General features: G+C 42.5%; 1 long non-coding RNA gene across 1 annotated transcript; it reads left to right on the top strand.

The window, feature by feature from the left end:
• Window positions 1-402: 402 nt before the first annotated feature.
• On the top strand, window positions 403-22,611 carry LOC103346061 (uncharacterized). The gene is made up of 3 exons (XR_016224077.1): window positions 403-528; window positions 2,992-3,042; window positions 22,480-22,611. It is a non-coding gene; the product is annotated as an uncharacterized LOC103346061 (long non-coding RNA).
• The last annotated feature ends 956 nt before the right edge of the window (window positions 22,612-23,567 follow it).

Here is a 23,567-nt window from a genome sequence, read left to right as displayed (position 1 = left end):
AGATTTTTTATCCTTTGTTCTTTGCCTTGCTCGGGTTTTTGGCATCATGTTTAAGTTGTCTTTTTGATTTGGCCTCTCCATTTTTCTGTTTGTTCTTTTCTGATTTGGTTCCTACTACCATTATTATTATATTTTATGTCCTCTTCTACTTTTGCAGACGCACTGTCCTCCAGGCCCCAGCTTCCTGGATCTTACTCTACTAGTGGAAACCAGTTGAAAGCCAGGGAGCAAGGCACCCTTTGATGCATTCCGTGTGGGTTAATCTCCGAGATCACTGAGCAGGCTGGAAAAGGGTGGGTAGAAAGCTTGGATATGGATTGGTGTATGGCACAGTGGGTTAAGCTGTGGAGCACTGTTTCAAGTCCCTGCTACTCCTCTTCAGATCCACCTCCCTGATAAAGTGCCGTGGAAGGTAGCAGAATGTATCCAAAATGCTTGGGTCCTTGCCCCAACATGGGAGATCGGAATGGAGTTCTTGGATCCTGTCTTCTGCCTGGCCCAAACCTGGCTGTTGTGGCCATTTTAGGGGTAAGTGAACTAGTGGATAGGAGATCTCTCTCTGTCTCTCCATCTCTCTCTGTCACTCTGCCTTTCAAATAAATAAGTCTTTGAAAAAAACAGAAACCTGGAGATAACTGAAACCTTGGCAAAATACCAGCACGTAGAGATGATTATTTTTTGGACTCTTTGTCCACACTTGCTTCCATGTGCAGAATTCTAAGCACATTTATTTTCCCATATTTTTTCTAGTTAATGTTTCTCAAAAGACCAGAGTTCTCCAAGTATGTAATAAATGTTGATTACTATCTGAAGACATTCAGATATCCAGGCCTTGACTCTACTCTGAAAAGGGAAGTTTTATGCTTCTCCATCTATACCCACTGACTTCTCTTCCTGAGGGTCAGTGCCATAGCATCTTTTTCAAGTAGCTGTCTTTGTGAAAAATCACTCTCAAGCTGATTGTTTTGCTGTATAAGACCCTCCTAGGGTTTGGGAAAGTGGAAGTTACTTGGAGGAAGAGAGCATTCTCTGTGATCCTGAGAGAGGGGCGGGTTATCACCTCTGTGATGTGTCCCTCTCCTGCCCGAGAAATGCTGACTGTCATTCTTCTGATTCTTTTAGGTTCAAGAAGTTTCAAGTATATCTTTAGGCAAATAAGCCTGGCACGTTTGTCTGCAAACTTCCACAAAAATTAACTCTGTCTTTTAAAACTGAATTTGATTTTTAAAACTCTGTTCTTAATGAACATTATTTTACCTTGTATTTGTTTTAGTCTGAATTTATGACAGGGTCATTGAGTTAGAATCGTCCATGTGGTAGTTTGTTTAAGAGTTTGCAGAACATGTTTTGTTTTCTGTAAGTCAAAGATGAAGACAATTGAGAAATGGGAATGTTTTGTGGCACTTTTTTTTTTTTTCCTCAGGTGCTATGCCCTAAACTCACCAAATCTCACTTTAATGACTTGGGTGTTTAGGCTGACTACTGAACTCCTTGTTCTTGCAAAAAAAAGCGTATGTTAGCAGTTTTGATCTTGTATTTTAACAAAGTTGTGCTGCCTAAAAAAGAAAGCAAAATGTTAGATTTAAGTTTGATCAAGTCATGCCAAGCACATGCCAGCAAAACCTTGACAGGAAAACAGAAAATCTATTGTATGATATTTTTGGAGTTTGATTGTTGTGTTGTCAGTTAAACGTCTCTAGTTTGTCCTATTAAACTGGTTTGCTTTATTATACTTTATTTCTTCTACTTTGGAGAGATATGACCCTCTGAAATTCTAACCAGGTCCTTTTTTTCTTAAAACTCTGTACCTATAGGAGTGGGTATTTGTCCTAGCAGTTAAGCTATCGGTTGGGATGACTACTTTCCATATTGAAGTGCCTGGATTTGAGTCCTGGCTCCACTCCTGGTTCTTGCTAATGTGTACTCTGGGAGGCAGCAGGTGATAGCTCCAGTAGTTTGACTCCTGCCACCAATAGTTGAGGTCTGGATTGAATTCCTGGCTCCTGCCTCTGGTCCCAGACCAGCACCAGTCATCTTGGGCATTTCGGGAGTGAACCAGCAAATGAGTGCTCTCTCTCTCCCTCCCTCTCTCTCTCTCTTCCTCAAATTAAAAAAAAAATGAAAAAATTTTATAAAAGAAAAAAATTTATATACATTAGTCAGATACTGCTTTACAAAAGATACCTGAGGAGCAAATGCCTTTTATACAATCAAAAATCCTGAGAATAGAGTTCTTTTACAATGTAAGAGTTGGAAAGTTGGTATAATATTTGTGATAAAAATGACAGTACATATAAATTATATATATACATATATAAATATATATATGTATATATATAATATATATATATACATATATAAATATATATATGTATATATATAATATATATATATATATATATAGTTAGCCCTCTGTATCCATGGGATCTACATTTAGGTTCCTGAAGACATAACATATGTGGAAAAATTACATCTGTACAGAACATTTCTTTTTCTTGTTATTCAACATACATTGTGGTATAGTGAATAATTACCCAACATTTATATTTTATCAAGAATTACAAGTGACTTAGAGATGACCTAAAGTATAAAGAGGATGTGCATACATTATATGCAAGTATTCTGCCTATTACTTAAGGGTCATGAGGAGCTGTGGACTTTGGTATCCATGGGGATCTGCAACAACGCTGTAATTTCAGCTCACATTTTGACTGACTACATGGTATAATGAATGGCATCAGCTGGGCTGTTTTTTTTTAAGATGGCAGAACCGAGAGTTGAGCTTGTGGTGGCAGGAGAATTCTGCAGGGTCTTCAGTAGGGCAGAACGGGCTTCAGTGGCTTGAGGAAACTGCCTAGTATTCCCTTAGGGGCTTGTCTTCTTCCTAGACATCTCTGCACCAAAGACTCTACCTGCAGTATAAAACCTTAGAGCATGAGCTTTGGGAACTAACTTTTCTCACAGACTCATTTTGTTTTCCTTTTTCCCCAGAGTCCACATTTATTTACCAAGTTAGAAGCCTGGAAGGAATTTGCGTGTATGGTAAGTCCCGGCCAGCAGTGTGATCATACACTGCTTCCAGGTTCCATCGTGTCAGACCTCAGCAAGTCGGAGTCTAATCCTTCATCGGATAGACAAATGACGCATCATCAGGAGAAACGCTGGTGACTTCACAGGGTGGATTTTTGGCTCTGTTCAAATTAAATGCAAAGCTTCTGCACTTATTAAAAATGAAGGCTTTCCCCCCTTTGGAATAAAATCCAGTCTTAGCTCCTCTCTTCTGGGGATTTTAGGAAGCATAGGAAATTCCCAACCCATTTGCTTCTTAAAATGTTTTGGAGTGCATGTTTTAAAAATACGAGATTATCATTATGTAATTTAAAAATTGGGTAGTAAAGGATTTAAACAAATGGTTTCTCTTCAGAGATATGCATCGTTGATCTTGAATATTGAACATTGGCTGCTTTGCGACAATTGGATGGTAGCTGTAGTGACCTATGTGAAGACCTATGTGTCTTTATAACTTTATAACTTAAAGACAGATTGCAGGTTGAAAAATAGAATATAAGGAACAAATAAGAGTTTTCTTCAGTATGGTACCATCTGATAAGTCTAAATCAAGTGAATGGAGCCAGAGGACTTTAAAAAAGTAACAAAATGAAACAAGAAAAATAATTCCATCCTCTTGAGAGGCAGGCTTTAAATAAGTGAGTGCAAGAAGGGGTTCAAACCTGGAAGGCCATCCTCAACAGCAATGGTGAGGCTAAATCACCACCTCTCATTTTTTAATAACCTCTCCAGTACCCAGAAGCTTTTATAAAGTCAGAATGCTGTTTGTTTATTTAAAGAAGCTCATTATATAAGGATTCTGCACATATCCCTTAGCAAATCCCAGACAATCTTGCCTAGAGCCTTACAGAATTTATTTTCCTCTTTAAATCTGCAAACAGACCTTGTGGATCAGGTTTCCTCTGTCTCCTGCCTTGGATATCTCATGTCAGAGCAAATTATCATACCACGTCCCCCTACTATAGTTGGTCCCTAAGCATTGAATTTCAATCAAGTGGCATTGTTCAAATATCCTGTCAACCTTTAGAGAGTGAGACTCTTACCTTGGCCTGCGTGAGTAAGGTGTGCATCACCAGAAACTCCCAAGTACTCCGGGCTCGGTTTCAACCCATTAAAGTGAAGGATGGTAGGGACTGCCAATGTTTCCTTGGGTTGTGGCCTGCGGTCATGCTACTCTTGTCATGTCTGATGAGCAGCTGATGCTCAGCGAATCTTGGCTTCACATATAAACGAATGGCACTGAAGTTTCCTCAATGTGTAACAATTTATTTGTCTTTATTAATGTTACAATTTTATATCTATTTCTATAATTATTCAATGTATATATAGTCTCAAACTTGGCTGTACTTTGGAACTACTTGAGGACCTTTAGAGAATATATATAGCTGTTACCCTTGGAGATTTTGATTTAATTGGTCTGGGATGGATGGATGTGCCTTGGGACTTGTAAGCATTCCCTGGGATTCCAACGGGCAACCAAAATTAAGAATTGCTGTTGTTGAGTGTATACACACATTGAGAGGACTCTATCTTCTACTTCTCATTATATTCTAGCTCTTAGTTCATTGCCTGGCACCCAGTAGGTGTTCATTAAATGATTATTTAATGGCTTAATAATCCTTTGATAGCATGACCTCTCTCTTAAGGACAATACAGTAAAATGTGATTAAAGAAACTGGGCTTTTTCTAAAGATGGCTCCAGTGTGTGACTTGAGATCTTGAGCAGCACACCCCTCAAATATCCAGCAGTCGTCTCATGGGACACAGATCTCACTAACTCTGGGAGTTTTAGAGGCTTAGCTGGGAGGGGGTGATCCGATAGCTGAGCACATAAAACTCTTGAAAAAGGTATTTTTGAAACTCAGCAGCTCCTTTTTATAAACTTCTAATCAGAAGGAAAAATTTTAAAGCTTGGAGATTTTGTATGAAAAGCAGCTTGACTGTTAATTAGATGAGCATTAGGAGAAAAAAAGAAGATGGAAAAGAGAAAAAAGAGAGTGGCATCCTCAGTAAATGAGGAGAAAACTGCTTGCACAGTGGTAGATCAGCAGGTAAGTGAAAGATGAGAAAAAATGAGCAGGGGGAAATTTAGGACTAGGGTTATGATTTACCAAGAAATGCAAATATTTTAAAAGAAAAAGCTGAGGCTTTATTTTTTACAATATGATTTGGAAACGATTGAATCTGGGTGAAATAGAGTGCATCTGAAGGATATAGCTTGAGGGGTGTGATGCAGAGCTGCAGTGTGGGTTCTGGTCCCTGCACTTCCTGGCTTTGCCAGCTGACTTGGTTTCTTTCCCCTTGGTGGCTCCTCTCTCTTGCTTTCACTGGAAATGTGAAGCTGGCACCATGCTCTAGACTCACAGCCATCTCTGGTGAGGAGAGGAGAGGGCAACAGTGTGGACAGCTCTGGGAGGAGAAGCCACTGCACGGGTTACTGCTGCGAGGGGTTACCTGCCATGCCGGTGTAAAACGAATTTCAACACAAAACCACGCCTATGCCTCTTTATCTTATGAGACAGAGACTGTGACTCAGAGAGGCCTGCTCCCAGCCGGCTCTCTCACCTTGAGCTCCTTCAGATGTGAGAGGAAGCTTTAACCAGCCAGTCTCTCCACGGTAATTGACCATGGAATTACCTCATAAATTAAGAACATGCTTGGTGTCATCTCCTCCAACCACCCATAGGCCAAGCAGCATTGTAACTGTCCAAACTGTAGGACAGGAGATTGTGTACGTTTTCAGTATCTCCATGGGGAGGGGCTCTGTTAAAAAAAAAAATCATTCTATCCTTGTAACATCTTTGCTGGAGATATTTTAGTGGTTCTGTTTCACCCCTGGATAAAGTCCCCAAATGTTAGCAGGGGTGATAGTAAAGATTTAAAAAATTGTTTATTTTCATTTTACTTAAAACGGAGAGAGACAGAGACATCTTCCATCCTCTGGTTCATTCTCCGAATGCCCCAAAAGCCAGATCTGGGCCAGGCTGATGCCAGGAGCCCAGAACTCCTCTGGGTCAGCCATGTGGAAGGCAGAGGCCCAAGTTTTAGCCATCACCTGCTGCCTCCAGGGTATGCATTAGCATGAAGTTGGGGTTGGAAGCAGAGGACCAGGGATTTGAACCAGATACTCTGATAAGGGATGCGGGCAACCAAAACAGTGACTTAATTGCTGTGCCACACACCCACCTCAAATATTCTTAGCAACGAACATGGCATTGAAATAGTTTAGAACTGGAAAGGGATTGGAAAGCACAAGTCACAGACATTCCCCTTTGACTGCTGGATCGTGAGGCTGTCTGAGAGTCTTGGTGGAGGGAAGCATGTCTGGAGTGGAGGCTATCGCCAGGGGCTCATTTTTAGTGAAGTAGAAATATTTTGATTTTATGGCAATACAAGCTGGACTTAAGCCCAATTTATTAGCTAACATAAAAATTCTCCATTATTTACCTCCAGCTTATGTCTCTAACGTCCTTCTTTCATTCTCTTATACTCTAGTCTCCAGCTTTGTTGAACTGTGAGTCAATATACAGGTTAAACTGTTTCCTGCCTTCCTGCCTTTGCATGCACAAACAATGTCTTCTGCTTGGAATATCCTTCCTCTGTTTGCGTTTTTCCTATTTCAGAGAAGAGAGAGAAAGAAAGAGAGGGAGGGAAGGAGGGAGAGAGAGAGAGAAAAGAGAAGAGAGGACTTCCATTTTCTGGTTACTCCCTAAGTGCCCTCCCTAAAAGGGGCTGAACTAGCAGATGCTAGGATCTGGGAATTCAAAATCCAGGGCTCCCCCATGTGTGGCAGGAACCCACTCACTTGAGTCACCACTGCTGCCACAGCAGGGAACTGGAATTAGAAGCTGAGAGGATGGGGCTGACTCTGGAGCAGCGGGTAAAGCGGCTGCCTGCAGTGCCAGCATCCCATATAGGCGCTGGTTCAGGTCCCGGCTGCTCCACTTCCGATCCAGCTCTCTGCTATGGCCTGGGAAAGCAGTAGAAGATGGCCCAGGTCCTTGGGCCCCTGCACCCACGTGGGAGGCCCAGAAGAAGCTCCTGGCCTTGGATCAGCGCAGCTCCAGCTATTGCGGCCAATTGGTGAGTGAACCAGTGAATGGAAGACCTCTCTCTACCTCTCCTCTCTCTGTGTAACTCTGACTTTCAAATAAATAAGTAAGTAAATCTTTAAAAAAAGGAGCAGAGAGGATATTGAACCCCTCATTTAGGGTGGGAGTGTCTTACCACTAGTCCAAATATCCTACTCCGTCTGGCCTTTCTGAAAAAACCTCTCCTTCTTCTTCCAAGATTCTGCTCAGTTGTCCTATTACACCCACTGTCTTCTCTGTGTGTCCCTGTTACACTGCAATGTTAGTCATTCATTCACAAGCCTGGTCTTCACCAGGCTCCCAATTCCTTTCAGGACACAGATCAGGAGTTTTCCCTGTGTTTGCATCTCCAGCACATAGTAGGTATATGACAAATGTTGGGGCAGTGAACCAACAACGAAAGACTTCTTTGGTGTAAACAAAGGACTAATGGTCAAAACATCTGTTGCAGGGATGTTGTCTGTAACTGAGGTTTTCCTTTCTCCTTTTCTGTATCATCTCATGCATGGTAAACAACATTAAATATTTTAATCTTGCTTCCAGTAACTTTTTGTTCTCTTTCCAGTCAACATTGTTGTGCTTGTGGACCTTTGCCTATTTGCTCTCAGTTATTTAAAAAGTGAAACGGTCAGTACCGGACACAGAACCCATGTCGGGTGTTGGCTGATGAATAGACCATGGAAGGATTATCTCAGAGTCTGCAAGTCGCACTCCTCCCAGTCATTCCACAATAGCTTTCTATTTTCTCTTGATGCCAGTCCTTCATTGCCAACTCATTCAATTTCATCCACTCTGACCTTCGCTAGGATTATTTGCAACTTGGTCCTTGGTCATCTCTCCGCATCTCAATGCATCCATGTCTAGTTTTGTCACAGCATGATCTGTCCTTATTTTGGCCCCTGCTCCTAGAGGGTGTGTATCCTGGTCATCGAGCCTGCTTTGGTTTTTCTTCTTGTCTTTCAGGGTGTCTGCAAGCCTGCCTCATTTGGTTGCAGCAATGGATTTGAGGAGCTTATTTTTATTTATGTATTTGTTAGAGAAATAAAGAGAAGGGAGAGAAAAACAGGGAGAGAGGAAGGAAGGAAGGAAGGAAGGAAGGAAGGAAGGAAGGAAGGAAGGAAGGAAGGAAGGAAGGAAGGAATTTCTATCTGCTGGCTCATTCCCCAAATGCCTGCAATGGCCAGGGCTGGATCCTGGGCCTGAAGCCAGGGTCCAGGAACTCAGTCTAGGTCTCCTACATGGGTGATAGGGACCAACTACTTGAGCCATCATCACTGCCTCCCTGGATCTGTGTTAGATGGGAGCTGATCAGGAGCTGGAGCTGGGCATAGTAGTACTCTAACATGGATGAGTGTATCTTAACCTCTAACTTAATGCCTGCCCCAGGGGGCTTACACTTGAAGAAGAAGATAGTCTGATTTCTGTCTGGCTTGATTAGAAAAGGGATTGTTCAACCCTTAAGGCATTTGGATCCGGCTGAAAAGCCCATGAGAGTATTTCAGGCGTGGAAAGCCAAGACACTCTGGCAAAAAAAACCAAAAAAACAAACAAACAAAAAAAAACACAAAACCCTAAATGACAGATCTCCGCGAGTGAGATCCCAGTGGAAAGAACAGGTCATCAAAGAAGGAGGTACCTTTCTCTGAAGGGAGGGAGGAGAGAACTTCCACTTTGACTATGACATTGTCTAAATATGATAAGAGTCGGCAAACTCAAAAGGCTTCCATAGCCTTGGCAACTCATGACTGGAGCCTAAGGAGATTACTGATGCCATAAACAAGAGTGTCAATTTGTTAAGTCAACAACAGGAGTCACTGTGCACTTACTCCTCATGTAGGATCTCTGTCCTTAGTGTGCTGTACATTGTGATTTAATGCTATAACAAGTACTCAAACAGTATTTTTCACTTTGTGTTTTTATGTGGGTGCAAACTGTTGAAATCTTTACTTAATATATACTAAACTGATCTTCTGTATATAAAGAGAATTGAAAATGAATCTTGATGTGTATGGAAGGGGAGAGGGAGCGGGAAAGGGGAGGGTTGCAGGTGGGAGGGAAGTTATGAGGGAGGGAAGCCATTGTAATCCATAAGCTGTACTTTGGAAATTTATATTCATTAAATAAAAGTTAAAAAAAAAAAGAAAAGGGATTGTTGACATGGCAGTTTCTATACAAGGTAATGAATAGGACTTAGTTCCAGGAGATGTGTTTAGCCATGTCCACAGAGAGTGGTAGGACCAGTGAAATGTTGTCTTCCTCCAATTTTATTGCTAAAGCAACTAGATTAAAGATGAAACAAGCTGGGGCTGATGCTATGGTGTAGCCAGTAAAGCTGCTGCCTGTAGTACTGGCATCCCATATGGGTGCTGGTGTGAGTCCTGGCTGCTTCACTTCCTATCCAGCTCTCTGCTATGACCTGCAAAAGCAGTAGAAGACGGCCCAAGTCCTTGGGCCCCTGCACCCACATGGGAGACCTGGAAGAATCTCCTGGCTTCAGCTAGGCAAAGCTCCGGGTGCTGTGGACATCAGGGGAGTGAACAAGTGGACAGAAAACCTCTTTCTCTCTCTGCCTCTGCCTCTCTGTAACTCTGCTTTTCAGTTAAAAATACATAAATCTTTTTTTAAAAAAAAGCAAAATACAAGTGTTAGTGGCCAGAGTTATGGCGAGCACAGATAGGTGAGCCCCATAGTGGGCACATGGCTGCTGAAAGCAGGCTGCCTGGCTTAGAACTGTGTCCTGCCTCTTCTTAGCCGTGTGACCGTGTGCTAGTCATCGAACATTTCCCAGCCTAAACATTTTCAACTGTTTCACAGTGACAGAACTAGAATCCACCTCATAGGGATTGTATAAAGCTGAATGTGTTAATGCTTGTACTTAGCACTTAGTATAAAGCACTCAGCACTACCTCTGGCAAGTAGTAAGTGCTCAATAAAAGTTTTCTGTTATCACTACTCTCTTTGAAAGATGAATTTATTGATTTTCCCAACAAGAATTCTTTTCTGAATGTGGTTTCCCTTGCTTCTTCCTTATCTAGTTCTTCAGCTGGCAACCTTAACAGAGTTAAAGTTTGAATCTTTCAAGGATGTGGAACCTTTTATCTGCCAAGGGCCAATTGGATATTTTATATATATATATATATTTTTTTTTTTTTGACAGGCAGAGTGGACAGTGAGAGAGAGAGAGAGACAGAGAGAAAGGTCTTCCTTTGCCGTTGGTTCACCCTCCAATGGCCGCCGCGGCTGGCGCACCGCGCTGATCCGATGGCAGGAGCCAGGTACTTATCCTGGTCTCCCATGGGGTGCAGGGCTCAAGCACTTGGGCCATCCTCCACTGCACTCCCTGGCCACAGCAGAGAGCTGGCCTGGAAGAGGGGCAACCGGGACAGAATCCGGCGCCCCGACCGGGACTAGAACCCGGTGTGCCGGCGCCGCAGGCGGAGGATTAGCCTAGTGAGCCGCGGCGCCGGCTCCATTTGGATATTTATAACATGATTTGCAGGCATACAACATTATCAACTTAAAAATTAGCCTGCTATAGATTTATTGAATCTTGAGTCCCACCTGTGATTGACTTGGTAGGGCCAGGCCAGATGATTTAATGGGTCTTATATGGCTCCTGGGCCAGATGTTCCTCACTCGTGTGGTGATGGCCAAGATCAGTCATTTTCCAAATGATGCTACATAGTAGAGATCCATGGACTCCTCATGGGGTCTTCATGAGGGGCCAGAGAGGTGAGAGATGGGCAGAAGTAAGATGGGAGCGCACAACTAAAGCCATGCCTCTCCCATGGAAGTGAGTAAGCTTGTGTTTATCTGTCTTACATACTAAACTTTCACATGAGTGCTTACTTAAAGCAAGAGTCCTTGAAGCCAAAGGAAGTTCGAAAATTCCCTTCTAGCTTGAAAATCAGTGATTTGGAATGTAGAACATAATGATCATTTGATTTTACCATTATTTTGTGAACACTGAATTAACGATTTGGGGGAATTGCATTACAAATTGCCTCATCCAATGATGTAATAATCAAATAAAATGGATTCCAATCCTATTTTGTTAGCTTCCCTCTGTTGTTCTTAGTCTGCTTTGAGAGGACTGTCAAATTGAATTTGCTGTCCTCTGTGTTTGCCAAAGTTTATTATTTCAATATACAGCAGCAGAGATGTTATAACCTGGTCTTTTATGTACTCTGTTGCGTTAGCTCTGATAGTGTGCCAATCTGCACAAGAGAGTGATTATGGACGCCCAACCTTCCTTTGCTTTCAGCAAAGCAAGGACCGTGTGTTTCTACCAACGAGAGGGTTTGTGTGTTGAAGCCCCCAGGCAAAATTGTGTCTGGAGGATTTCGTATACTTTTCCTATTCATTAATGTCTTTGAGAAAACCAAACCGAACACTGCTCAAATATTTTCACAAAACCACAGATGGGCAAATAGTGAGGAGAACAATGGGTTGTATTTGAGAAAAGATGCTTCGAAAGCAGGGATGATAAGATAGAAAAGCATTTCCTCCAGTAGCCGTAAAGCATGAAGCACCATGTTTGTAATGATACCGCAGCGCTCAGGGAAAGATCTGGAGTGAGCTCTCAGGAACCCGGGTGGAGGCTCCTGTTCGACCGCCGTCTGTCCTGCAGCTGCTTCTGTTAGGAAGGGAGCCCTGCCTGCCCATCTGCAGTCCGACATTGAACGGCAATGCGATGAAAACTTAAGCAAACAGGAAGAAACTTCTTTATTAACATTTAAAAAGTTACGATGGCAACATATACCTGTTGTAAACACTCAACAGTACAAAAGTCTGCAGCAAAATTTCTGACTTCCTGTTGCCTGAATCTCATTCCTCGAGGTAGCTACTGGTAGTATTTGAGAGTGGGTCCACCTAGACCTTTCTTCTATCTTGAGTAAATAAGGATATGTAGCCACGTGTTGCATGGGGGTATGTCCTCAAAAATTCACGGTTAGGCAATTTTGTTATTGTGTGAACATCATCTGCTGCACGTACACAAACTAAGATGGTGTAGGCCGCATATGTGACACAACGTTTTGATGCAATAAAGAGGCACAGTAAGCGTGTGGAATATGAGACTTCTGCTGGCGTCACATTGCGTGTCGTTTAACATCAACTTTTTTAGATGAAGAGGAGGACACTCCATAATAATGTCATATACCATAGTAAATGCATAAATGAGTAACCCAGACGCTTCTTGTCTGCATCAGGTGTCAATCACTATATATAATTGTATGTGCTATACTTTCACACAGCTTACAGCCTGGTAGATTTGTTTACAGCAGCATCACCACAAACGTGTGAGTAATGCCTTGCACTGTGAGGTAAAAGTGGCTGTACACCACCAGGAGATTGAAATTTGCAGCTCCATTTTAATTTTTTTATGTTAATTTTTTTTAAAGATTTATTTTATTTGAAAGAGTTACAGAGAGAGGTAGAGACAGAGAGGCCTTCCATCTGCTGGTTCACTCCCAAGATGGCTGCAACGGCCAGAGCTGCACCGATCTGAAGCCAGGAGCCAGGAGCTTCTTCCTGGTCTCCCATGTGGGTGCAGGGGCCCAAGCACTTGGGCCATTTCTTACTGCTTTCCTGGGCCACAGCAGAGAGCTGGATTGGAAGAAGAGCAACCGGGACTAGAACCAGTGCCCATATGGGATGCTGGCACTTCAGGCCCGGGTGTTAACCCACTGCACCACAGCATTGGCCCCTATTTATTGTATTTGAAAAGCGCAGTTAGAGAGGGGGGAGGAAGGAAGGGAGAGAGAGAAAAAGAGAGAGCTTTCATCCACTGCTTCATTCCCCAAATGATTGCAATGGCCAGGGCTGGGACAGGCTGAAGCCGGGAGCCTGGAACTCTATTCAAGTCTCTCATGTCGATTGCAGGGAACCAATAACTTGAGGCATCTTTCACTGCTCCTCCAGGTGCATTAGCAGAGAGCTGGATGGGAAGGGGAGCAGCTGAGGCTTGAAGCCATGTTCATGTGGGATGCCAGCTCACAGGTGGTAGCTTAACCTGCTGCCCTGCAACTCTGGACCCTGTAATATAATCTTATGAGAGCACTGTTGTAATGTGGTCCCTTGCTAACCAAATAGTCATGATGGTGTCCATGGTTGTATACTCACACACTGCACACACATACATACAAGCACATAATCCCAAGTACACACAGGCATATAAATACAATTGTTTCTTGGTTTCCACTAGGAATTGGTACCAGGACCCCCTGTAGATACCAAAATCTGAGAAGGCTCAAATGTCCCTTATATAAAATGGCATAGTGTTTGCATATAACCTGTACACATCCTCCCATATTATTTAAACCATCTTTAGATTCTGTATAATACTTTATAAAATGTAAGAGCTATGTAAGTAGTTATTGTACTATATTACTTAGAGAATAAGGACAAAAGAAAAGTAAGCACACATTCAGTACAGATGCAATTTTTTCAAATATTTTCTATCTGAAATTAGTTGAATCTGCAGACACAGAACCCATGGATATAGAACTCGTGGATATGGAGGGCTGAATGCATGGGTGAACATATACTAGTATGAGTATATACAAATATGTATAGTTTAAAATTACAAGTGGAGTTTTTTAAACTTAATTTTATACTTTTTTTTTTGACAGGCAGAATTAGAGAGAGGTCTTCCTTCCGTTGGTTCAACCCCCAAATGGCTGCTATGGCCGGCGCACTGCACTGATCTGAAGCCAGGAGCCAGGTGCTTCTTCCTGGTCTCCCACATGGGTGCAGGGCCCAAGCACTTGGGCCATCCTCCATTGCTTTCCTGGACTACAGCAGAGAGCTGGACTGGAAGAGGAGCAACCGGGACAGAATCGGCACCCCAACTGGGACTAGAACCCGGGGTGCCGGCACCGCAGGCGGAGGATTAGCCAAGTGAGCTACAGCGCTGGCCTAAACTTAATTTTATACTTTTAAAAAAATTTATTTACTTGAGAGGCATAGTTACATAGAGAGGGGAGACTGAGAGAGAGGTCTTCCATCTGCTAAATTATCTCCAAATGGCTGCAATAGCCAGGGCGGGGCAGGCTGAATCCAGAAGCCAGGAGTTTTTTCCAGGTCTCCCACATGGGTACATGGGCCCAAACACTTGGGCCGTCTTCTACTGCTTTCCCAGGCTGGATTGGAGCTGGAATAGCCGGAACTTGAACCGGCGCCCATATGGGATTTGGGTGCTGCAGGCAGATGTTTAACCTACTACGCTCACAGAGCTGGCCCCTAGTTTTACACGTTTAATATTTTTGTGTTCGTATATATAGATGTATGTTATCTTTTAAGAGTAAGAGTCACACTTTGAGTGGAATTTAAACTCCTTTGGACTTTCAGTGAAAACCCAGACAACAAGCAAAGAAGGCATTGTTTCTGCAGTCCCCTACAGTGAGTGAGTTTGACTCTGACCCACCTGAGCACGGAAGTGGTTCTGAGAGGCATGCCGCCTCTTGTCAGCCCCTCCGCTTCCCCTTTGTGAAAGAAAATGATACACTGATCAAGCTGCCTTTCGTCACTTGGGAAAAGAGGGATCCCTTGTGGGCTGGACCCACATCCATCAGGCATGGCGGTGCAGAGGGGACCCTGCGGTACGGGCTCTTCCCCCTGAGTGAGTCGTCAGCGCAGCAGGCCTGGCTGATTTGTTGATACACTGGACTGTTGGTGAAAGTTCTTAAACTACTTCACTTAAGATAAGGGGGAATGGCTTCTCCTCAAAGGCGAGACAAGGAAAGATCCTCCACTTCTCAGTAAGCCTGTCCAAATTGTCTGCCGACCACTCGAGGATGAAATTGAGTCTAACACTACAGCGTGTATTACTAAGAGGCGACTAGCCGGTAAATATTTAAAGGGGATAAGCTGAACTGCTCCATCATTTACCTGCATTTTGTTTGGATGACAAGCAGTGGCAGAGTGCACTGCAGAGTGAGATTAGATGCTTGAAATGTGGCTGCAGAGATTAAATGTGTATTTCCCGAGGTGCCCTTCATTATGGCGAATCAGTGGAGGACAGACTTCCTGAAGCGTTTTCCACTTGGTTGCATGATTAAGTGGTCAGGGAACTATATAATTGGTAATATACTTTAAAAAAATTCCTGTGTAAATACTTTCTTTATTTAAACTTCACAATGTATAATATTTAAACACGTATCAAGCTATAACTCACTGGCGGCAGAAAATTATAAAAGTCTAACAGCAGGATTAAGGATGTTATGGCTGGAGCTGATTGATCTCTGTAGTTTTGTTGGAGAGGAATCTTAGCACAGAGGTATAATTTGTGAAATAGAACCACACCGTCTCAGTAATTTGAGTAGTTTTGTGGGAAATTCTGAGTCCCTCTCAGTTTAGTCTGCTTTTATTTTTTTCAATAGGGTCTAAAGTATGTTTTCAGTTCTCATTGCATGTGTACACACATGTACCAGAGTCAGATTTTTTATAAGTCCAATAAGGACTTCTTTTTATTAGAAGTCCAATATGACTCCACCCTTATCCGTGGGATCTGTCATAGGTTTAAGTATATTGCCCACATATCAAGACAATGCCAAAGTCATTCGTGTAAATAATAACAGAGAGAAACACCACCAATTCATCATGGATGGAGAGACAGAGTGTAGGAGGATTTTACTAGGAAATCAGTATTTGTCATCACGTATATCAAGGTTTATAAATCCCAGCCTAATTTACAAGGGTTTAAGGCCTTTCACCAAATATAAAAAGTGGCCCATTAAAGTTAACGAGCCTTCTTTATCTGGATTCATCTTTTAAATTCACCATGCGATTCAATGTAGTGAAAGGAGTGGGGGGGCGGGTATTTACAATGCAGCTGAGAGTGCTGTTGCGGGAGAGGAGGGCTGCAGGGCCAACAAGAGTCTGGGAACCACTGGGCTTGCAAGTGACAGAAACAGAAGCACCAAAGGAAGCTGACATTTAACACAGCATGTTTCTCCTATGATTGATGGGATTTTGGTGGGCAAACATTTCAAATCATAAAGATAAGTAATAAGTGCAGAAGGATGTCAGTATGATGCGGAAGACCCTGAAGTTAGGATGTGTCCGTTCAAAACAGAGACATGACTTTTAACTGCACTCGAAGAAGAGAAAGTATTATTACTGATTGAGCATTTGATTAAATCCAAACCAGAAATTCTGTCTCCAGCCTTCCCATCAAACCCTGTTAGTTTGAGGCAGTCATTGAAAAATAGACATGTCACCAGAGAGATGAGTGACCCCGAGGTAGACCTTGGCCAACAGAAGCAAGGGAATGTTTGCTTAGACATTCTGGCATTTAGATCATGCAGATGAATTATCATAAGGGCTAATTCCTGTAGAGAAGGATAGTCCCCAAATCTCTGCAATGATTATTTTTGGTGTGAGACATGAGGAAAACGTGAAGTAAGAGACTAAGTTTCAGGAGGGCAAGGGCCATGCGTGTCTTACATGGTGTCCTCCGTACCCTGCTCTGTGTGCGCTGACCACTCCCCTCAGCCTGCTGAGCTACACAGCCTTCTCCTGACCATAAGCCCTTGCCCTCTCAGATCAGTTACTTAGGAAAGTTGAATTATAAACCTGTTCTCTGCCTCTTTGAGATACAAATTTTCTACAACCCTGGAATATCCTTCTGAAGGGCCTAGGAGCCATTCCTTTGAAATGCAGTCATGGAGATAGCTCCCATCTCCCAGTCCCTGTGAAAGGGTAGGGAGCTAACTTCAGTAAGTGACAACTGTCAAATACACACACATGGAGAAACGACAAGCACAATGAGAGGAAAGTGTGTTTTTCATAAAGCTAAAAAGATTTAAAGATTTACCTTACTTGATGATATTGTGTTTTATTTTTCATGGCTTTAAAACCTTTCTTTTATACAATAATTATTATGGTAAAGAATTTTTTCCCTCCAGTGAACTTGTGGTTATAAAAATTATAAATCCTGTATCAATTTCCCAATTTCATTTAAGATATATATATCTCCAATATATATATTTTAAATAAACATTGAATATATATATCTTAAATATATATTTAAATGTTTATTTATCTATTTGAAAGTAGAGGGGGCTGGCGCCGTGGCTCAATAGGCTAATCCTCTGCCTGCGGCGCTGGCACACTGGGTTCTAGTCCCGGTCAGGGTGCCAGATTCTGTCCCGGTTGCTCCTCTTCCTGTCCAGCTCTCTGCTGTGGCCTGGAAAGGCAGTGGAGGATGGGCCAAGTCCTTGGGCCCTGCATCCGCATAGGAGACCAGGAGAAGCACCTGGCTCCTGGCTTCAGATCAGCACAGTGCGCAGGCCGCAGTGCGCTGGCCACAGTGGCCATTGAGAGGTGAACCAACGGAAAAGGATGACCTTTCTCTCTGTCTCTCTCTCTCTCACTGTCTACTCTGCCTGTCCAAAAAAAAAAAAAAAAAAAAAAAAAGAAAAAGAAAAAGAAAAAAAGTAGAGGGAAAGAGAAGGAGAGAAAGCAATCTCCCATCTGCTGGTTCATTTCCCAGATGCCCACAACTACAACAGTGGGGGCTGGGCTGGGCGCTGAGAACTCAGTTTAGGTCTCCCATATGGGTGGCAGGGATCCAAGTACTAGAGCCATCATCTGCGGCTGTGTCTTTCAAGGTGAGTATTAGCAGGAAGCTAGACTTGGGAACAGAGTCAGGACTGGATCCCAGGCATTCCCATATAGAATGTGGGATGTCCCAAATGGAATCTTAACTGCTGTGCCAAATGCCTGCCCCTTGAGATATTTTTGTTAGTGAAATCCCAAAGTCTGTAACTAGTGATCTCTAGCTGGTTGTGTGCCTCACCCTCCTGCTTCCTTCTCATTTTATGAATGGTGGAAAGATCTTTTCACTCACATTAGTTAACTCAAAGAAATGACATTGTACTCTTGCACTTATTTGGGAGCTAAGGTTAAAAATAATATTTAGACAAGCTCAGATGCATAGTGCTCTTTCGGGAAATGAACATAAACAGAGAATTTAAACATAGGATTTTGTGTACTGGTTGGGAAGTTTCCTAGCAAGCTATCAAGTCAATCTTTCTAGAGATGAGGGTGAAAGGCAGGACACAAGTTTGAACTGAAATTTAAGGCTGCTCTGCCAAAAGACAAGGACTGGCTGAGGTGAGAAGAGAGGTTTCTTGATCCCTGTTGCTCTTTCTGTTGAGAATTTCTTTCTCTGTTTCTCCTGCTGGCCTTGCTTGTGTCTATCCACAGATTCTGTTTGTGTCTTAGCTTGGGGGAAGGCTGTCAGGCTGCCAGGAGGCCCGCCCTCACTGGAATGTGTCCCAGTGCAGAGGGTAAAAGCGATCGATGGCCCTTCCTGGCCAACCCCCCTCCTCCTGCCCTTATAAATACTTTTATTTGCATTCTGTCACTGTGGTTGTGGCTTATCCCTTTGCATTCGCCCTTTCTAGTTGAAAGTCATTAATCTGCAAATGCAACTAATTAGCCCTTCACTGTTCCAGCAGCAGAAAGCCTTGCTCCCTCATCGTCCTAGTTTATTGGATGCTGGAAAGTGTACACTTAAGGATCGATGGATCTTGCCAATAGAAAGAGTGCTCTGTATAATTACACAATTGGCGTTGGTAAGCTATAAAACGTGAATTGCACAGAGAGGCCTATAGCCTGCCTAGAATGGTGTAGTTACTTAAACCACAGACTTATATTGCTTATTTTCTCAAGTCAGTTGTGCCCATTTCCTGTGGTGAGCCATCTTAATCCATCTTCTTGAAGAGTGAGGCACAGGAAATTAGGTGAAATTGCGTACATTTCAGTTCTGACATTTTTCTTTTTGGAGAAAGGTTGAACTCAGGACCTCAGGGTTCGTGTAAGATTGGAAAGGCCAAATCATTTTATCTTATTTTTTCAATGGGAAAAAAAAATCCCTCATCCCAAATAAGAACTAAAATGGTTATGTCTAGTTTTTACTTTTCCTTTTATTATAAGGAGAAAAAAATACGCAATTGACTAAAATGCCTCCAGAGAAAACTCCTGATTCCTTTAAAGGAAAATAATTCTTCTACAGAGGCAAATGTGCTAAAGCAAGTGAGAGGCAAGGTATTGTGAGGAGGCTGGATTAGATAAGCTGTTTAAACTGCCAAGGGAGCATCCTCCCTAGTCACACACTTCCCAGTGTGTGTGGGTCTTTATGTGTGGCTGCTACTGTATGTGGATACAAAAAGGCTTTTCACCAAAGGGAAACTGCAAGTTAAAAAGTAACAGCAAGAAAAATGTAGAAAATGTAGAAAAGTGTTACATCTACACCGCAAAAAGTCCAGAGAGAAAAAAGATGTCGACAATTTGCCTCTACTCGGACATCTCAGGAAACTAGTTGAGCAATTGGGTAATTGATTTCTACTGAGAAGAGACTAGGCTTTTAATATATTTATTTTCATTTTATTTGGCAGAGAGAGAGAAGGGAGAGGGGGAGGAGAGGAAAGAAAGAGGAAGAGGGAGAGGGAGAGGGAGAGGGAGAGGGAGAGGGAGAGGGAGAGGGAGAGGGAGAGGGAGAGAGCAATTGATTTTATCTGGGGGTTCACTCCTGAAGTGCCCACAACAACCAGGGCTGGGCCAAGTCAAAGCCAGGAGCTCAGAACTCAGTCTGTATCGCCCAAGTGGGATTCAGAATGACCTATATAAACTATCATTTGCTTCACGCCAGAGTGTGAATTAGCAGAAATGGGAGTGGAAGAGCTAGGACTTGAAGTATGTTCTCCTATGCCCTTGTGGGCATCCCAAGAGGTATCCTAACTGCACCAAAGGCCTGTCCTAAGAGTAGATTTTTAAAGAGGATTTCTGGTGGAGGATGGGGTGGACAGCATTGTGGCATAGTAGGCTAAATTCCGCCTGCGCTGTTGGCATCCCATACGGGTGCCGGCTCATGTCTTGGCTGCTCCTACTCCAATTCATCTCTCTCCTGTGACTGGAGAAAGCAGTGGAAGATGGCCCAAGTGCTTGGGCCCCTGCACCAGTGTGGGAAACCTGGAAGAAACTCTTGGCTCCTGGCTTCGGATCTGGCTATTGCAGCCATTTGAGGAGTGAATCAGTGGATGGAAGATCTATTTTTTCTCTGTCTCTTTCAATAAATTTCTCTCTTTTAAGTAAATAAAATCCTTTTTTAAAAGGACTGGTGCCATCATTAGCCACAGTCCTCCACTGCCCTACTCATGTCATCAGTAGAAACCCTGCATAGATGCATTTGATAGACCAGCATCTCTGTCTCCCAGCTCTTGTGAGCTGGGCCCTTTGAGCTCTGTGCTGATAGACAGGATTCAAGATGTGGGTGTAACACCAGAGAACACTCTTGTCTTTGTATGATGGGTCTGCAAAAAGTTCATGGAAAAGACATATTATGAAAAACCTGTGCATAGATTTTAAAAAATTATTTTTTGCACCAAAATATACTTTAACTCCATTTTCCGTGAACTTTTTGAAAGTATCCTTGTAGTTCTTCCTATCAATGGGAATGATAGGCATTGAAATGAACAAGTGAAATTGCTTTCTTTTATTGGTTAGAATATTAACAATGTTTTAAAGTTTATTTATTTGAAAGAGAGAGATCCCACCTGCTGATTCATTTTCCAAATGCCTACAATGGCTGAGACTGGGCCAGGCTGGCCAGGACTGGGGTTGAATTGTGGCTGAAGCCAGGAGCTGGGAAAGCAATGCAGGTCTCCCACAAGGGTAGCAGGAACCCAATTGCTTGGGCCATTATATCTTTCTCCCTGGGTCTGTATTATCAGGAACCTGGAGTTAGTCATGGGCTAGAGTTGGGAATCCAACATGGGTACTCTGATATGGGAGATGAGTGTCTTAATTATTAGGCTAGGGGCCAGTGCTGTGGCTCAGCGGGTTAAAGCCCTGGCCTGAAGCGCCAGCATCTCACATGGGTGCTGGTTCTAATCCCGGCTGCTGCTCTTCTGATCCAGCTCTCTGCTGTGGCCTAGGAAGGCAGTAGAAGATGGCCCAAGTCCTTGGGCCCCTGCACCTGCGAGGGAGACCAGGAAGAAGCTCCTGGCTTCAGATTGGTGCAGTTCCGGCCATTGTGGCCTTCTGGGGAGTGAACCAGTGGATGGAAGACCTCTCTCTCTCTCTACTTCTCTCTGTAACTCTGTCTTTCAAATAAATAAAATAAATCTTTTAAAAAAATTATTAGGCTGGACTCTTGTTTTGTAAGAATACAGCAATACTTGAGAAACAGCCAGCAGAATTGACTTTCCTGGAAGAACATCTCTTGGAAAAGCTCTTTATTTATTTTTACCGTAACCCCTCTACCCCACCCTTTTGTTTGCTCATCCTCACCTGTACTTTTAAATCCAGGGATAGAAAGATCATGGTAATAGATTAGTTTTGTTCCACTCATACTTCATATTTATCTAGCCTTACTAATTTCCAGAGAGACATTCTCATGACAGGGTGATAGAGAATAAGCGTCCTTTGTTCTTGAATGCATGATCTAATGCATTGGTCCTTAACATGTTTCTTGGGCTCTAAACTCCTTTAAGAATTGCTGTCACAATAAATCTTCCTCTTCACAGACATAGAAAAATGCACCTACCAACATACTCCTGCATTTTACTTTCTGTTTCAGGGAACTCAAAGATTCTCTGTGTTACCTATTGCTTTCCTGGAGTCCTGGTTCCAGTTTAAACACCTTTGGTCAGAGGCAGTGCCTATTTAAAAGTACAGAAATTAAAGTATGTAGTAGAATCTATGAGCACATTGGCTTGTGGAATAATAACAGGCTGCTGGCTGATGATAATAATCAAGATCCTGTCTCTGCAGTTTCACAGACCGAGTCTAAATGTGACTCTTCTACTTAGGAGCTGAGCCCCATTTTCCTTTTTTGTAAAAAGAGGGTACCAACATCCATCTGGTTGCATTGCTGAGCTATAACAGTAATTGGGACACAGTCAGCCCTCAAAAAACATTAGTGACTGTTGTTAACAATAGGGAGGGTATTCAGGGTTGATCAATGCAGGGCATCTTTCCTTCCCTTGTTTGTCAGCCATCATTGTTGACTTGGGGAAGCAGACTCCACCCTTTTTAAACCCCCTTTCGATTTATATAGGAAGACTCATCTTACTTGAGGAGGAAATTTAGTTTTAATTGTTGAGCCAAAATGTCCATGTGTTTAACAATGGTTCTTTCATGTTCTGAGGTGACTGTGAACTGTGGAACTCAAAGGAGGGAGTTGTTTGATCATCTCTTGGGCAGTGTTTATCTAGAGCATTCTTCAACAGTGGTCTGTTGCTTACCTCTTTCACTTTCTGTTTACATGTCTTCATTTTTACTGTGTGCACTTTGATTTTTCTTCTTCTAGACGTGGACATGACACGGATCCAGAACATCCAGATACGATGGTCTTCTTCACTTTCTGCTAGCCTTGTAAACAGTGCCCAGTGCTGACCCAGCGACTGCTATCAGTGTAAGAACACAAAGGATGCCCAAGGTGAAAATTTTTGAAGCAACAACATTTGGGACTATATTTTGAGTGCCTAAAATGTGCCATGCAGATTATGCAAGATTTTGCCTCGATGATGAGTTATCCTTACTATCATACCACAGGTTTAGCACAGTTTTTCAAATTTTTTGGCAGCTGAGTAGGTTGAGGCAGGAAGGTTAACTGATTTCGTCAAGATCATATGCTTGCAGGAGGAAGACCTTGGATTTTGTCATAGAGTGTTTTTAGTTTTAGGATTGAATCTTTTTGGAAAGGGGGACAATCCTGTGGGCTTCTTAACTATTTAAAATAACCTTTTTGCATTCAGAAACGGTTTTACTTTTCTGGTATTGCTTTCATACTGTTCAGGGGTGTGGCTGGGAAATATTTCTAGATGAAAAAGCAGTCATTTCTGTTTGCAGAAATGGTCTGGATTAAAAATTCTTGACTGTCACTGAGTTGCAACAGACGCAATTGAAAAAACGTCATTCCTCTTGCCCTGTCTTTAAGGGTGATGATTAATGTACCATTGCAGGATGATGTATGTGCCCATAGATTACTGCCTGAATCACTGTGTCTACTTTATGACTTATTGTTTGCCTTAGATCACAGAACATTTTATTTAAAGATAAGTGAGGGATTAAAGCACTTGCCTTTCTTCTTGGCCACAGTTTCAAAAAATTAAGAAAGAAAGCAAACAAGAAAACCAGATAGAAAAAGGACTGCACTGATGCTCAGTTAAAATTGAAGGACTAGAATCACATCAGTCATTTTTCTGTAAAGTGTGTGGAAAAGTTAAACAGTGGTTTAATGGTAAGGCAACTCAAAAAATTATGATATGATCATGGATATTATTGAATATCAATATAGTTTCATACATGATAGGACCACAGATATGAGTGTCTTAGCAACTTGCATAATTTTATAATACTCTTGAAAAACAACTGGAGAAGAAACAAATGAAAGTC

This window comes from Oryctolagus cuniculus, chromosome 1 (genome assembly GCF_051225735.1).
Source record: "Oryctolagus cuniculus isolate XC-2025 breed Fujian yellow rabbit chromosome 1, ASM5122573v1, whole genome shotgun sequence".
Lineage (NCBI taxonomy): Eukaryota > Metazoa > Chordata > Mammalia > Lagomorpha > Leporidae > Oryctolagus > Oryctolagus cuniculus.
Note: the sequence above shows the minus strand (reverse complement) of the source record. Positions and strands in the feature narration are given on the sequence as shown.